This window comes from Varanus komodoensis, unplaced genomic scaffold (genome assembly GCF_004798865.1).
Source record: "Varanus komodoensis strain SLA01 unplaced genomic scaffold, ASM479886v1 scaffold3, whole genome shotgun sequence".
Taxonomy (NCBI): Eukaryota; Metazoa; Chordata; class Lepidosauria; order Squamata; family Varanidae; genus Varanus; species Varanus komodoensis.
This window is the reverse complement of record NW_025335761.1, coordinates 62,977,624-62,988,493: the sequence shown is the minus strand read 5'-3', so window position 1 is coordinate 62,988,493 and position 10,870 is coordinate 62,977,624. Positions and strand designations below refer to the sequence as shown.

At 51.1% G+C, this 10,870-nt stretch overlaps 1 protein-coding gene across 2 annotated transcripts in view; it reads left to right on the top strand.

Annotated features, from left to right (window-relative positions):
• Positions 1–10,870, top strand: part of FBXO34 (F-box protein 34) — a 56,122-nt gene that overhangs the window by 26,124 nt on the left and 19,128 nt on the right. Inside the window, exons 1-2 of one of the 2 annotated variants that reach the window (XM_044435986.1) lie at positions 3,808–3,986; positions 5,235–5,313. The gene's annotated coding sequence lies outside the window, so the exon portion shown is untranslated. Of the gene's footprint in view, positions 1–3,807; positions 3,987–5,234; positions 5,314–10,870 lie in introns of those variants that run through there. The other variant, XM_044435987.1, reaches the window with a different exon arrangement.

Below are 10,870 nucleotides of genomic sequence, written 5' to 3'. Positions count from 1 at the left end.
AAGATTATTTTATATGGATTTTAACTTGTTTTATCTATGTTGTAAGCCGCCCCGAGGCTTCGGCGAATGGGGCGGCATAAAAATGTTTTAATAAATAAATAAATAAATAAATAAATAAACTGGTGTTTTGTAAGCCGCCCCGAGGCTTCGGCGAATGGGGCGGCATAGAAATTTTTAAATAAATAAATGAAAAACCCGTGTCCTGCATTTCCACCAACACAGCTATCTTGGTGGTGGGACACATAGCTAGGCCCCCAAACACCTCAGGTAGGTAGACCTCTGAAGTTCCCCATACCTCAAGGGCCAGAACAATCATGCCTCAACATTACTTTCAAAAAAATGTTTAGTCAAACAGGATCATAGTCTTGTGCATCAATAGTAAACTCATCTTCTCAGGAGGATTCCATGGCTGATGGAATCGGAGGCTGCCGAGATACTCAGCACACACAACCACAGTGTTGAAAGCCAGCGCACTGGCGGGCTCGGGCAGGCGTTCCCGTATGATGCCAGTCGTGCCGCTTTTGCCGATTCTGATTCAGCAGAAGAATATTTCAGTAAGATGTGCAGGTGATTAGCCCAAGGGCAGATGCGGAGGTGGACCAGACAGATCCCGGGAGCAGCATGGAGATGCAGCTCGCCGGCGGGGCGCTGAGGCCGGGGAATCCTCAAAAGGACATCAGCCCCTCTGCTCAGAACTGGCTCCCGTGGCCAGGTTTCAACACGGGTGCGAGGCTCAGTTGGATGGGGAGCGTGTGGAAAAGAGGCATGCTCACTTCCACAGTGCCCCTTCCAGGGGATGGAACACACATGACATCATAAGGAGTGTTTTGGGAAGTAATTGCTAGCTTGGGTTCAGCAGACCGTTTGCATATTCTCTGAGACTCACCTGGATGATTTTCTGCTGGAAACAGCAAAGAGCATTTTGCAAGGATGGAGCCCGAGGATGGTGATGGTTGGAGGGAGGACTCACGGCTCACGGCTCATACTTCCCCCTACCTAGCGGCTGGTGGGGTCATCCACCGTGGTGCCCAAAACTTGTTTCATTCCCAAAATTGGGTCTGAATCCAGTTTGGAGAGGATCCAAACAATCCAAGAAAACCTGGAGTAGATTTGCCGCCACCTGCCATAAGATCTTGACCAAAAATAATGGGTCGGGACTGGCCTTGCACTCTTGTAGAGAGACACTGGATCATGGCCCTCCTTCAAAGAAGCCTTTGCTGTTGCCAGGACCCCTTTGCTTCTTTTTACCAATCAGTGTGGATCCAGATCCAACAAAGAGATGATTTGTTTGCTCCTGTCTGCAGGCCAAACGAGGTGAAACTCGCCCAGCAAGGCTGGACCGGGAGATGCCCCCATTGCTTCCATAGGACTTGCACCCAAAACAGAGGCCCAGTCAGAGCAGCTGGGAATAATTCAATCCACGTTTTGCAAGCTCGGCCCAGTGGGTTGATCAATCAGTCAATGTGTAGATTGCAGGGCCGCATCTCGAAGCCCTTCCCCCTCCCTGGAACCCTCTGCCAGTGGCGAGGGCACGAAGGAGAAGACAAGGGCTCTGGTGTCCCCCTGGTACCATGACGGGAAAGTATCTACAAAGATCCTTTTGAGAGCCTCTTAAGAAATTGCTGCTGAGCAAATCCCAAGTTTTCAGATCACCCCAGTATGAAGAGCTGCTGATGCTGGCGGGGAAGAATTGGCACAGCCTTACCTCTAGCCATTCAGGCGGCCTCTGAGGCTGGACTGGTTGGTGCTGTTTGGTATCATGCTCCGCGATTCTTTTGTCTAGGACGCAGGCCCTTCTCTTCCCGGCCGGACATCCTAGTCTCCGGGCTTTCCCCCTACATGATGTCATTCCAGTTTTGCCCTGACCTTCCTCCCGGTTGATGCTTTGGACACTTTAAAAATAAGGGAAGAGATTCCATGGGCCCATCGGAGCAGCCCAAACCGCTGCCATACGCTCATTTGCTGCAGAACTCTTAGCAGTGCTTAATCCAAGTGGAAGCTGCTGGATTTTCTGGGGGGTTGGTGAATACGGCCTTCAAGCAGAAGCTTGCAAGGTGGCACCAGTGGCAATGCTGCCTCCTCGCAGCCGAGCCTTGTAGGTCTGAGTTGTCTGCAGGGGTAAGTTTTCACCCCTCCTTCCCTTCCCTTCCCTTCCCTTCCCTTCCCTTCCCTTCCCTTCCCCTTCCCTTCCCTTCCCTTCCCTTCCCTTCCCTTCCCTTCCCTTCCCTGTAAAGGGGAGGGGGATGTGGGAATGTGCTACTTGGGCTGGGAGAAAGGCGAGTAGGGCAGTCTACCCCCCTTTCCTTGCAGTTCTTCGGACTCCGTGCAGCTGCTATTAAGCAACCTTTTAGCAAGTGGAGCAGTGACAGCCCATTGCTCTTTTGCCCTGATGGGGGAAGGTGCAGCTTGCATTTCGGGGAGAAGCCAAGAAGGCCTGCAGGCCGGTGCTGGCAGTCTGGGCTAGACTACCTTGGCCGTCTGCCGGTGCCCAATCCCCCTTTTGTCTCCCTTGCAGGCCTCCATCAGAAAGGACAAAAACTGCTGCAGATACTGCCTTGCTCTTCTGGGTCTTGGAGGGTGGCCGCTTTGGGTGAGGTGGGATAGACAGGAGATGGAGAAGTCAGGCGCGCGACACGCCGTTCAGGAGGTCCCAGCACGCACATCCAGGATCCTGGGAGGCTAAGGGTACTGTGGATGATGTGCTCCGGAGCAAGGCCTGTCTGTTTCGTCTGTCTGATGAGCGCAGCCTCGGTGACTTCTAAGCCGATGGGCAGCCAGCCCAAGACGGCACTGCCAATGCATGAGCTTAGCAGGTTGCGGGGGACGCGTTTCCTCCTCTTGGCTCTGCAGGAGGAAACGGTGTTCCTAGAGACCCTGCTACAGCCTTCCTCGGTGCCTGACTTCAGGTTTTGCATCCTTTCTGGGCAGTATGGCCATCGGGGTCGCAGCCAGCATGATGGTGAACCACACTGGAGTGGGGTTGGGGCACACATGCCCGTGTGTGCGCTTGTGCGTTCCCACAAACACGCGTATATTAAAATCGGTACCCCACCATCCATGTCTCGGTGGACTCTTGGGTGCAGGCAGCATTATACTCAAACAGCGTTACGTCAGGGAAACCCTTTCAATCTTGTGCCGTCATTGTCCTCAAAAGCAGCCAGCCATGAAGCACGGCAGAAAAACCTGTCTGGCGGATTTAAGCCACGTCTAGCAAGGAGACCAGGGCCAGGATCTGCTGATAAGGATGTGTTCCTTATCAGTACACAAAGTTGTGAAAGCGGTACACAGGAAGAAAATGGATGCTTTCGAGGCGCGCTGCTGGAGGAGAGCTTTGTGAGTGCCCCGGGACAGCAAAAGGACCAGCACGTGGCCGAGAGCAGATCAAGCCAGAAGAGCTGAGCGGGGCTGTGGAGGACAGGGCAGTTTAGAGGGTGTTCATTCACAGGGTCGGACGCAACCTGACGGCAGGATGTCCGTAAATCAAGGCTGGTTCCCGTAGGCTGCCATCGAGGATTGCACAGGCAGCCTGACACAGTCACAGGAGCCTGTTCCTGTTGGAGGTTTTGCAGCTGGCCGAGATAACCTTGCAGGCTGCATGCCGGCTGCATCTTGCTGAGCTAGCCCTCCTCATCCCCGAGAGCCAGAAAATTCAGGTAGTTGTGGGGACGGTTGGGCGTGTGGAGACGTCACTTTCCTGTCAAGGACTCTGAAAAAAGCTTCTGTACAGCCTGAAATAGCTGCACGTGCGGACTCTCGGAGTTTTGGGCCTTCGTGCAGAAATGCACATGCCACTAGAAATGTAGAAGCCACGTGCCTGCGATTCCGGAGAGAGAATGAGAGAGAGAGAGAGCTTAATAGAGCTCTTTATCACACAGGTTTCTGTGCACACAGCTGGGAAAGAAAACACTAAACCTGGAAGACTGGTGCTAAACTGGGCACTGAATGTAGTGTGGCCTTTTTTCATCGCTTCGAAACTTCAACTGCTGGTATGATGGACATGTGGTGGTTTTATTTTCCTTTTGCCCTTTCCAATCTGAGAGTCAAACTAGTAGTGGTTCGGGAGGGGGATTAGGAAAGGAGTGAGCTGGGTTTTCCCAGCCCATTTGTAAAGGCTCTGCTGGCTGGGGATGATAGGCTTGTCTGTCAAGGCACCCAGAGAGCACTTGACTGGAGAAGGCTGCACTTCAGGTTTGCTGCCACAATTCCCGCTGGAAGTAAATGCTTATATCGCTGTGTAGCTCCCACTTTCCCAGTGGGCTGAATCCAAACTGGCCACCTCTGCTCAACGAAGCAGCAAGTCCAAAAATCCTTGGCGGGTGGGGGCCGGCAGGGGGGTCAACATTAACAGTACAGTGTAGACAGGAGTAGGAATTTGGAACCACCTGCTTTTGATGCTCTTCTGCTTGATAGAATCCCTCTCTTACCTGTAGGTTTATGTATATGTGAGTGTGTATATGCACTTGTAACTCTGGATAACTCATAATAATAAATGCGTTAGTCTTTAAGGGGCTATAAGATTCTCTGTGGATTTTGCTCCAGCTGACTAATAAGGCTACTTACCCTTCCCACATCCCCTGAAGGACTCTTCTGTTGCTTGTCCATCAGGTGTCAACAGCTTAGTGGTTAAAAAGGCCTGGAGTGCATCTAAAAAGCTGTAATGCCCATGCTGGCTGGGGAAGATGGGAGTGGTAGTCCAGCCCCCTGAAAAGCCGCACGTCGGGAAAGGCTGAAATAGATTCGCCTGAGGCATACCAACCTGCATCGGCTGGAGTTTGGGGTCCCCAGCACTCCAGTTCCATCAGTCAGAGGCAGATTATCTTACTTTTTATAAGGGAGTTTCCTTGTTCCAGGAATCTGGTTGGGCCTTTATCCCGCTTGTATCACGTTTGCCCATATGGTATGCCGTTTTGCACGCGACTGTGTTAGAGTGCTATCTTGTTCCTCTCTTTCGGCTTGTGGAGTGGAGGGAACTAGAAAGACTCCTGGAGTTGTGGGCGTCTGTGTCCCTTCCCACTGTCATTCCCGGGAATTCTTTGAGCAGTCTGTGCACTTTGAGTTGTCATTGCCGTTGTCCTCCAGAGGCACGAGCCCTTCATGTTCAAGGTGCTGCTTCCTTAATTGATCTAGTGTTCTTGCAATTTTTATGATGTCCTTTTTATAAAGATAAAATGTTTGCTGCCCGCTAATTGCCTGCTGCCCTCTAACCTCCTTTCCTCCCTTCTTTGCTTTCTCAGAAATGCCCTTCAAAGGATCGTGCGAAACACTGAGGGAGCTGTAATGTCTGGAGCTGTGCAGAGGGGCTGGTCTCCAAAGGTAACGCTTCTCCTTTACGGCATGATGTTTCTAAGCCACAAGTTAGGGAGTACAGAGAGAGCTGGCACAGGTGTACAGGATGATGCCTGGGGTGGAGAAAGCGGAGAGAGAAGCATTTTTCTCCCTTTCCTGCAGTAAAACTGCGAGTCGCATCCCATAAAACTCACTGGTGGGAGATTCAGGAGAGAAAAACAGGTGTCCTGTGGGGAAAGGAGGGCCCCATTCTTGATAAAGCTGCTCCCAAAAGATGGCCACCCTTGAAAGGAGGGTGGACACATTCCTAACGGAGGGGACTGCTAGCAGCTGCTGGTCCTGATGGCTCAGCACCAGAAGCAGGATGCCTGTGGGCACCAGTTGGTTGCTGGGGATGCTGAATGGGTTGGTGCTGATCCACACCTGTCCTTGTGAATTTCCTGCGCTTGGCCTCTCAGTGAGCGGAGCTCAGCTCTCGGTGGCCCCTTGAGCTGATCCAGCAAGGCACTTCCTCAGTTCTTCTGAGCAGCACAAGGTTTCTTGCTGGCCGAACCCTTTTCTGCATGCACAGCTGATGTGCTGACTTTTAGAAGAAGTTGGATCAGTCGCTGTACTGCTGGATGGGCTAGGAAATGGGTGGGGACTGCATTTTATTTGTCTCCCTAGATATTCCCTGCTTCAGAATGGATGTTGCCCTGGAGTTCATCTTGGTCTGGGGTGTGTGTTTAAATCCAGGCTTTGAAATTGCCGTCCCGGAGGCTTTCTGAACCGTTTTCCGGGGGGTTTGAGAGACAGAAATGACGTCGTATAAATCCCCTTGCAGTCCAGAGGGTGTGTACCTATAGCAGGCGGCTCGCTGCGCGCTTTGCATGGTTTCCCTTGCTGGCTTTACCACCTCCCAGGCGGCCCTTGCTGGGTAGCTGTCGTTCTTCTACATCTCTGTATGCCTTGGACTGGCATTAGTCGTTTTATGTTTCTGAGTTCCTCCTGATGTGCCCCGCCAGTACACGGTTCATGAATGCTTTAGCTGGTGTTATGTTGAGCTGGCTCTGGCCACACCACAGTGGCAGAAGAATCCATAGTGGCATGACTGCGCGTGACGATCCCAGCGTCTCTGGTTCAAAGGTTCATGGCTAACAATACTCGGAAAGATCTTGCTTTTCAGAATAGACAGCGCTGATAGGAAACAGCCTCTGGTAGATTCAGATGTTGATGCGCGCACACCCCTAGGCAGTCAAAGTGTCTCCGGGTGGTGGAGGATTTCGGGCTGGAGAGATTATTCGCTGCATTCCGGGATCTTCCTTTATAATAGGAGTGGTCGTAACTTCTCGAGGTGCTGTGAGTCGCACAAGACTCTCGCAAGTCCGTTAATACCTTTCTTGATGGCACTGGCGGATTCTGCCACTTCTTCTGCCTGGCAGTTTAAACCGCTCTAAGCCTGGGTTTAGCTCCACAGTCTCCGTTGTGGGCGGCCTTGTCTGGGTTGGGATTGTCGCTGCAGCGGTTGCAATGCAGAAGGGGTGGCCCCTGGTCGACTGCGGAGGGCAGGTATGCCAGGGAGCAGGAGTACGGCTGAGAGTTCGGAGCAGTGTTTTGTTCAAGGCTAGGCCATGCTGCTGGTAAGGACTTAAATTATTAGTTAGACCTCGAAGGTTAGTCAAGGGTTGGAGAAAAAGTCAGCTGTGGGGGCAAAGAACAGATGGGGCATAGAATCAAAGCTAAAGATTTCATGCCAATCAAGCAAATACGATATTTGGATGAATGAGAATTTTGTGTCTGTTTGCATGTCTCATTCACCATGACAAACCCAAACAAGAATTTTTTTTGAGAAATGTTTGCAAATGTCCAAATTTAGTGCCTGCATTAAAATGGACATTTCAGAATACACTTTTTAAAAATACAGGCGTGGCCAAGCCCAGGCCTGGGAGCCACACATGATTCTTTGAGTTAATTTTGAAGCTTGTCACTTGCTGCTGCGGGTATTTGGCTCTTCCCTTGAGCATGTTCGGCCACCCCTGCTATAGCCTAAAGGGGAACATGCAAACTGGATGTCCCTTGGCTTCTTGTTCTGAAATTGTGGGCAAGGAACGGTGGTTGTTGCCAGGAAATTGGGGGCGGCGGCTTTTGAGAATCTGTTGCGTCTTAGGATATAAAACGTGCACGAAAAGTCCTTTGTATGCTGTTGGTAGCAGTGCAGGTGGACCTGGTTAAGAACAGTGCTTGCTGTTCTGTGTAACATTTATCCGGTTATTCTGCCGCAGAAGATGGTAAGGTGAAAGGAGCTGCTTTGGCTGAAGAGCAGCTGCATAGCTTCGTTGGAACGCGAACAGCATCCCTCTGCCAACTCTTCTCTCAGAGATTTGCGTCTCCCCTGAGCATCTGATGCTTTCCGTGGCGAAGTGTGATTTGTCCCAATATCTGCATTGAACAGTTGGCCCAGCCTGAATGGCTCTCATGGCTGACCCTTTAGATGCCTAATTTAAGTAAGTGGCCTGCCCTGGGCAGACATCCCTGAGAGCAGACCAGGCACTGCTCTCCTTTTAGGTGTGACTTGTGGCTTGAAAAAATGAAAGCTGAAGTGTATTGGGCGAATGTCACATTTAGTTGATCTTAGAAGATAGCGGCAGACTTCTGCTGCCGTTGCTCCTTTGGGGGTAGTGGAGAACAACCGTGAATGGCCCGTTGACTGGGGAACCCCTGCTCCAGCCAGCTGCCCGCTGAGGATCATGCGCACACACCAGCATCTCATGCGCACACACCAGCATCTCATGCGCACACACCAGCATCTCCACAGCTGAGTTTATCCTGGGGCTAGGAATGAATGGCGAGCCTGTTTCCTCAGGCCTTAAGCCGCAAGGTGGAATAAATGCAGCCTGTCTGGTATATTTACAAGGCGTTGGGAGAACGCCCCACCCCTTCCTGAAAAAGTCCATGAATGTGTTTGAGGAGCAAGAGGAATTCGGAAAGACTCCTCTAGCATGGAACAGACCACACCTGGGTAAGAGCCGCCTGTGTGGACTTTGGCCGGCAAAGAAGCTAAGCAAGGCCCATGAGCACAGCCCGGCCAGTCATTCCTTCTGGCCGGGGAGCCAAGGAAAGCATTGCCCTCGCAGGACTGTGGGCAGGATCCGGGAACGATCCCTGGTCCTGTGGATACGGTGCCACTTTGCCCCTGTCCGTGTGCTTATTGTCCTTCTCAAATAATTCTAGTAGGTTAGTGGAGTCAAGACTGAGCTGCGTTAGAAGCCACGTTGATTCATTTTTAGCAGGGCTTGTCACTCTCTGGGCTTACTGATTCAGTCTCCAATGATGCTTTCAAACAATTTAGCCTGTAATTTCTCAGATCCCCCTTTAAAAATTGGTGTTATTGGCCATTCTCCAGTCCTCAGTTACAGAGGCTGACCTTAGAGGCATATTAAATATTTTTGTAAGAAGGTTGGTATTTTCATGTTTAAATCCTTTTGGACTCTAGACTGGATACTGTTTGGACTAGGTGATTAATTTATCAGTAAGGTTGAGAAATTCATCTTTTGTTTACTCTCTGCTTTACTTCCCCCTTCATTCAATGAGACTTCCCTTCCAGAATGCATAAGTTCAGCAACAGTTCTGGTCTCTGTGCTCCACTGTGAAGACAGATAAACAATCCATTCGGTCTCTCTGCACTCTCTTATCCTCCTTTAGTGGTCATTTAACTTCATGGCCATCCAGCTGCCTGCCTAGCGGGTTTCTCCTGATATATGTAAGGAATTCTTTATTGTCTGCCTTGATGTTGTTAGCAATACGTATGCTCCCCTTTGCGTCTCTCGCTGCCTGCTCGCATCCCCCCTGTGCAAGGTTGTGCTGCTCCCTCTGGTTTTCCTGATTCGGGTGAGATTTCAATTTCTTGAAGGAAGTCTCATTTCTCTAGTAGCTCCCTTGACTCGATTTGTTCATTCTGCTGGTGACCTCTTGGCCTTTGTGCTCTTTGCCCACTCGTGGTGCGCATACTATCCTTGCCTCCTTATTGTGGTCTGAATGATCTGCAAGCATTTGGAGTAGATCCAACCCTCATGACTTCCCTCTTGAACGTCTCTTTTTTACCAGTTCCCTCACTGTAGAGCAGTTTCCTCTTTTGAAGTCAAACGCCACCGAGTTGGACCTCTTTAGCAGTCTTTCACCTGGCTGTACATTAAATCTGATAGCGGTCACTGCCTCCCGTTGGTTCAACAACATTAGCATGTCCTACTGTGTCCAAGAGCCTAATGCTGGGAACAATTGACGGCAAAAGAGGAAGGGGGCGGCAGAGGATGAGGTGCCTGGATGGAGTCACTGAAGCCGTTGGTGTGAGCTTAAGGGGACTTCAGGGGATGGTGGAGGACAGGAGGGCCTGGAGGAATGTTGTCCATGGGGTCGCGATGGGTTGGACACAACTTCACAACTAGCAGCAACAACAACTGTGTCCTGAGCAACCCCACCTGAGATTAAATCCAGGCTTGCCTCCCCTCTGGTTGGTTCCATGACCAGCTGCTCTAGGGCACGATCATCTGGGACACTGAAAACTTCTCTGTCAGAACTGGAACATGAATTGAACACACATACCCAGTCAGTGTGTGGGTAGGTGAAGTCCCCCATTATTGGAGGACTGCTTTTGTTTGAGGCCTCCCTGATTTCGTTCTTCATCACAAGATCACGTGCATTCTGGTCTGGAGGACAATAGCCTATACCCAAGACTGAAGTAGTCTTGGAGCTTGGTGTTGTCTCACGCCATACTTCCGGTGAGAGCCTGCACATTTAGAGTTTCAGGCCTGATGGGGAAGCAAGATCAAGTCTTGTGCGAAAATGGACCTTGGTGTCTGGTGTCAAATTGAGCATCCTGAAAATCTGCACTTTTCATTTGGGCAAAGCAGAGAAGTTTCTAGCCCTCATGCACAGAAAGAGAGCAGGAGATGTCTGAAAATGAGTCTGGGGACAGTGCCATGTCAGAGAATGCTTCAGTGTTCTGCTGAACTATCACCTGAAGCATTTCTGTAGTCTTCCCCAGCTGAGCCCCTCAGGGTGTCCTCCGCTTGGCTGGCTGGAGTGATCCAGGGCGCTTCAGTCTGAAGGCACTCACTTGAGGAAGGCTGAACCATGGTGACCCTTTGAAGCCGCCTTCACGCTGAGCCAGGTGCCCATGTTGCTGAGAGATGCAGGGTGACTTTTGGCCTGGGGGCCTTTCAGGGGCTGCATTCTGGTCATGCTTGGGGCTGCAGGTGAAAGATGTCTGGTTTAAAATACTTTGGATGTAAGTCTGCTTTTCACAGAATCATAGAATAAAGTTGGAAGGGGCCATGAGAACAATCAAGACAAACCCCCTGCTGTTGCAGGACACCAAGTCACACCACCCCACTCCGACGGCTGCCCAGTTTCCCCTTGAATGTCTCCAGTGTGGGAGAGCCCCCCACCTCTCCAGGCAGCCGGTCCCACTGCCGTGTTGCTCTGGCAGTGAGGAAGCTCTTCCTGATGTCCAGCCCAAACCTGGGTTGTTGTGACTTGAATTGATTACTCCGTGTCCTGCACTCTGGCATCAGCAAGAAGAGGTCTTGACCTCCCTCTTTGTGGCAGC